The 6411-nt window shown below is 39.1% G+C and overlaps 1 pseudogene; it reads right to left on the bottom strand.

The window, feature by feature from the left end:
* Positions 1 to 1550: 1550 nt before the first annotated feature.
* The window catches only part of LOC148219840 (uncharacterized), an 84936-nt pseudogene continuing 80075 nt past the window's right edge, over positions 1551 to 6411 (bottom strand).

Below are 6411 nucleotides of genomic sequence, written 5' to 3'. Positions count from 1 at the left end.
AAAGAAAATCAAGCATTTGGAAATGTAAAAAAATAGGTGTTTTACCTTGGTATAATTGTTCTGTTATCTTTTACTTTATGTTAGCACAAAAATATCATATTTATGCCAAATTTGAGTAAAGTAAGGTCTGACTCACCATTTCTGCCCTAATCAAACTGACAGATATTTTATTGCCTTAGCAACATTGATAGTCAGAGTTTCTTCTGTCTCAAATGTAATGTCCTGAACTTTTGATACCAAAGGTCTGTCAAGAAGGGAAGATCCTAAAATAAATTATTTTCTCTTATAATCCAAATCATCTTCAATCTTTATCTTGTACAACCTAATTGAATCTGAAAGCAAAAGTAAACGGATTTGTTAACAAATGAAGAGTCCTGGTGAGAAAAAGCATCTTCTCTATCTTTGGATTTCTGTCTTTTGTGTCCAACTGAACTGGTTTGTTTCATGTGAGGGTAGAAATAAACATTTTGGTTATTTCAGTTGCTGATTCTGCTCCTTCTGTTTTCCAAGTGCATCACATGGTTCCCTGACTTTACATAGCTTTAAACAAAAGCCAATGTGAGAAATGTGCAAAGAGCCAAGGTTGACCCATTTCTGCAAATCTGATTTCCACATATCCCCGTTTGACTGCTAGCATGTAACTCCAATTTCAATCCTTAGTACAGTGGGCTTCTTAGGCAGATAAGGCCAGAGTGCAGTGCTGCCACAGTTGGGAAGGGCACATGATTCCTTCTAATTCTTTCATCAAAGTTTATCTCTGCTAAGTACAGCAATACAACCTTCTTTCCCCGTGGGTACTGTTAACAGGCTTGTTAATTAGTCATCAATAGCTGTCAAATTGTTAAACAAGCTGCAAACACCCAATGGTAACAGTATTAAGCTATGGAATTGCTGATGAGCCCCTGGCTTCACTAACTTGTTATTTGAAATTTAGAACATGTTCTCCTCCACTGAAGTCCTGTGGCAGAGTTTCTGTTCCCTGACTGTATAATAAGGTGATTAGTGGTAGAGAAGTCCTGACTGAAGCATTCTACAGTGAATATTCTGCTGCGCTAAAAGACAGAAAATGTTTGCATTTCAACACAAACCCAAGGTCATCAGTCACTCTGGTAACACAAATCACTCTATGGATGAAGTGAATGACTTGACTTTATAAACTGCTGGGGAAAGGAGAGAAGGAATGTTTTGTCTAATTTTTTTTTTCCTAAGCCACTTTAGAAATGCAGCAGGAAACTTCTTGTTACTTATTGATGCTGAAAGAGAAGAACGAGCCTGCCAAATGGCAGACGGATGACATAAACTTCTGGCAATCTTTTGCCTCTTCTGAAAGTATGTTTCCAAGTAAAATACAAATCCTCACCTACCACTGCAGCAGCCATTATGTGAATTCCAATAGAGAGATAAAGCTTCACCTTTACAAGCTGGGAGCCTGAGCATTTCCTCAGACACCCTCATGTATTAAAAGAAAACACATCACACTATACAAGTGCAGATTTATGATTAACTCTTGTGGTGAAATGCTTGGCAATGCCTGCAAGAATGATGGTGCGTCATGCTACGTTGTGCTGCAGTTGAGTTTGAAAGCCGCTGATAGCACTTTCATCCTGTTCAAACAGTGCCAAAAAATCACAATGTTCAATAACCCTCTAAGCTCTCACTCCTGGTGACATGATTTACTGCTGAGTTCTTCAGCTTTCCTGGTGAGGCCTAAGTCTTCCACAGAGGACACACAATCCAGTTAAATGGTTTGTTATGTGAGTGAATCGCACAATAGAATTGAGCACATCTGGGCCCTAATCTGAAAATCACTGAGGTAAGTGGGAATCATTCCAACGATTGCAGAAGGCTTTTTGTCAACTGCTGGATGAAATCTTGATTTGAAATGTATCTAGCTGCATTGACGATTTTTAAATTGGTGTTTTTGAGGGAAGGGAAAATATTCATTGCTTTCCATGTTCTTATGGCTTAAGACTGTGCTAAAAAAGTCTTCTAACACAGTCATTTTATAAAAATTTGATTTAAAAAAAAGAAGACCTGCAATTATTTTTGGTGAAGTGTTGTATGGATGGCAAATTTTATAGACTCCAGCTACACAAAATAAGGTCCCTAAAAGACCCAGAAAAAAGTAGCAGTGTCTCTATACATATTTTCAGCATAATGTAGCTCGTGACATCGAGGTTTTTCTGTCTCTCAGGCATTCTTAATAGCTGGAAAAAAAAAATCCTGTCTGCAGACTGCACACATTAAAAAAACAAAAAGCAACTATTGTCTTTATAGCACATGAGCATCTACATGAGCAGCCAAGATGGGTTTACCCCTGCATTGTCAATTGGTTTTCTTCCACTGCTGTAGCCACCCCCACATGGCATTAGCCACCATTCAGGAATCAATGCAGAGTTCAGGCTGCTTTTCTCATTCAGCAGTCTCTAGGGCTAGTTGAATGGCTTTCATTTCTGCAAATTGGCTTGACTCACCATTCCTCTCAGCAGCTGCAATGGCTCATTGTGTGGGACTCCACACAGGAGCTTTTCACCTCCCGTGGTTTCCATCACTAAATAGACTAAATAGCATAGACTCTTCTGTTTCCTGGTAACTTGCTATATGGTGATGCTTCTTGGCCACATGCCACCTTCTCAGGCAATGCTCAAAATCTCTGACTTCAGGGCAGGCCATAATCTCTTCTAGGATTCCTGACATCCCAAATATTCTGTTTGGACTCTTTGTGTATTTAATGCTACCCACTTAGGCTATGTAAGGCTGGTAATGTGATGTGTTGAGGGCTGTTTCCTATTTGATTTGCCTTGCTCCTTTTGCTTTCTTTGTTGAAGGACCTGCTTATAGTCTAACCTCTCTTACTGTTATTTCCTCTCCGTCTTCTTCCTTTAATTCTTCTTTCTCTTCTTTTCCTCCCTTACTGATCAGTAGTACGGGACTGTAACTTGCCTTGTTAATTCTCTTGTTTTCACTACTGGGACAATTGCTGCAGTTGTTGTGGTTTGAGTCCCTGTCTCAGCAATAGTGTCCTCAAATGCAGTTTGGGTTCCTGCCTCAACTGCAGTCCTCTGAGAGTACTAAACAGTGGCTCAGCAGAGACAGGCCAGGCCCCAGCACAGGGCCAGAAGCAGATTTTCATGGGGGTAAACAAGACACCCTTCGAAGGGTCAAAGGGGCAGTTTGTTAGGGTTGTTTACCTGTTTAGGTGTAAAGTCCCAGGCAAAGGGAGGTGGTAACCACCCTAGGAACCTCCCCAGATCTTTCCAGGCATGCTGCCATCCAGGAACTTGATGCCTCAGGGCAAGTTTCAACAGCTCCTCACCTAAAGGCTGTTTTCTCTTACACTAAGATGATAACAGAATCCATAGCGTAGCAACAGTATTAGCTAATATTATCAAAAGTATTAAACAACTTACATAAGGATGAACAACTACCATGGAAATGTGCAAAATAAATCATTCACATCCACCTTGGGCAGGGAGAAGGAAGTGTACTCACTCATCATCATTTGTGTTAATATGTTCCCAAACTCAGCAAAATAAACCAATAAGCAGTGTAGCTGATAAATGCCATGTACCACACAGGAACTTGCTACATGATAACTAGTATTTACTATTTATTATATAATTATATATATACACATATATGTACATATATATATGTATAATATATGTATAATATGTATATGTATCTGTATAGGTATAATAGGTATCTGTATCTGTATCTGTATATGTATATGTATATGTATATGTATATGTATATGTATATGTATATGTATATGTATATGTATATGTATATGTATAATTGCCTTTATCTCACCCCACAATCGGTGTCAAAAAGGACTGTAGTGGTTTGACCTTGGCTGGGTGCCCAGTGCCCTTTAAGCCTCTTTATCACTCTCCTTCCCAGTGGGACTGGGGAGAGAATAAGATGGAAATCAACTTGTAGTTAAGTCATTTTACTAAAGCAGAAAAAAAAGATAAGCAAAAGGTTGCATACACATGAACAAAGGGAAAAGTAAGTCTCTACTTCTTAACAGCAAGCAATGTTCAGACACTTCCCTAGAGATAGGGCTTCAGCATACTTAGTGATTGCTCTGAAAAGCAGACATTGTAGAATCACAAATGACCCTCTGTTCCTCCTCTCTCTCTCAGCTCTTATGTCTGAGCTGATGTAATGTAGTATGGGATATCCCTTGGATGAGTTTGGGTCAGCTGGCCTGGTTGTGTTCCTTCCCAGGATTTTGTCAACTCCCAGCCCCTAGCTGGGGGCAGAAGAATGTTAGAGGGACACTGCTGCTCAGCAGTAGCCAAAACACTGGTGTTTTATCAACACCCTTCCAGCTATAAATGTAAAGCACTACACTGTGAGGGCTTCTAAAGAAAAATTAACACTCTCTCAGTCAGACCCAATACAAGTAGTTGTCCAGGAACATTGAGACAAATTAGAAAGATATACAGGGATTATTGATCAAGCGATTTCTGGAATGCTACACATGAGCAAACAGGAGAACACAAGGGAAAAAACAAGTGCATGTATATGTTTAAAACAGTGTATACCTGAAATGATTACAGAGAAAGTAATATCTTAGTTTCAGGTTTTGTATATATCTGAATCAGCTACCTTTCATTTGCATTGTAGAGCATGCCCTTCTTTAGCTGTTTCAATGATTTTGATGCATTGTCAGAAAGCCTAATCACATAGGAATGCCATCTTCATTGCAATGTGAGTGAATAGTGTCAACATTGATAAATATACTGTCTTCACATAGGCACGTTTAGAGATAGAAGTTTTAAATTAAAAGGGGAAAAGGAAATATTCCTAAAGGGTAATACCTTGGAACATGAAAAGTAGTGCCAAATCAAAATGGAGACATAGATATATTTCCCACAGACACTGTTGAAAAGTGGGGGAGAAACTTAAGGCTTTGTATTCTAATACAAGAGGAAGATGTGTGATTCTAAACCAGGTTTAATAGGTTGATGATGGTTTTTTTCTTCCATTAGTGTTACCTATTGAAAATTCCATGATTCCAAGTCTTCTAGAATCTTCATGATGGCACTGTAATGCTCTTCTGTGAAAATATATTACATGCAAATATTTCTCCATCGTCTTCATTCCTAAAAGTGTAATTTCTAAAAGTGTCATTCCTAAGCACAAATTCATAATCCTTCCCTGCTTCACCTTCCAAACACTTCCCTGTCAATTAATTAGTCCCACTAGAGAACTATTACAGGTCAATTTGTTGCTTCTGTCTCCAAATAAAATGCATGGCATCAGGATTCTTTTCATGTCTGCCTTTATCTATCATAGCTAAGTATTAATGGATTTTTGAGAGGAAGAAATGCCTTTACTATCTGTACTTTTTTGTGGATATATTATTAGGATTCAATGATACTAGTGCTGTTTTTAAAAGAATATATTTTCATTAGGGAATAGTCCTTAACCACTGTCAGTAGAAAAACCTGTTTTATTCCTGTGCCAGGTTTATATTTCTAGAAGGGTTCACCGTAAACCATAAACTCAACCAAATTCCTTGGCTGAGTAAGGTGAAAAGAAGGACCTGAGTGAGCTTTCTTCATAAAGGAAAGCAAGGAATGTGATACCAGATCTGGCTTAACAATGAACTACCAAAAATATTAATGACTTCAGTAGGCAAGTATTTCATTCACTTAAAGAACCACTACATTTGTAGCTGTTTTAAGTGATTTTTGTTCAGAAGAATTAGAATGCAACCCTGTAGAGAAGATAAAACCAAAGCCAGCAGAACAATCACACACTTTTCAGCTCCATGCAAAGAGGTAAGTATATCTTTCCCCTCTACACTGGAATGAATTTCATCCATTATCTTTGTTTCTTAACATGGATAAAGATTCTCTATACAAAATGCAAAAAATTAAATGTCCTGGGATACAATGCAAAAATGTATATTCTATCACCATCTGCTGAAATGTGGGAAGGGTGGTGATCCTTATCTGTGGGAGATATCCTCTGCTGATGTGCCATCTGATAAGATCAGGGGGATGATCATCATTATCTTTTCACAACCCATCCTTCCTCCAGAAGATATATTCCGTTAATGGGCCGTTCAGTCCTATTGTGTGACTGATAAGATTACATCATCCCATTGGGAGATGCCCCAGCCAGGGGCAGGAGCCAAGCCTTTCCTACCTAGATAAAAAACTGGGGTTTGGGATCCGAGGGCAGCCCTTTCTACTGGATCCCAGAGGAAAGTCAGACCATTTCCACATCATTGCTGGGTCTTCGGAGGAAAACTGCACCTTCTACAGGAGCACTGCTTCAACTGAACCACATCCGTCATCCAGGAGGACTGCAGCCACCATTTAATGGGACTGCTACCAACACCCTGACTGACAGGGTGTCAGGTTGTATTCTGACTCTGTCGGTGGTTTTTCT

The sequence above is a fragment of the Sturnus vulgaris genome, chromosome Z (genome assembly GCF_052056855.1).
Source record: "Sturnus vulgaris isolate bStuVul1 chromosome Z, bStuVul1.hap1, whole genome shotgun sequence".
Lineage (NCBI taxonomy): Eukaryota > Metazoa > Chordata > Aves > Passeriformes > Sturnidae > Sturnus > Sturnus vulgaris.
Note: the sequence above shows the minus strand (reverse complement) of the source record. Positions and strands in the feature narration are given on the sequence as shown.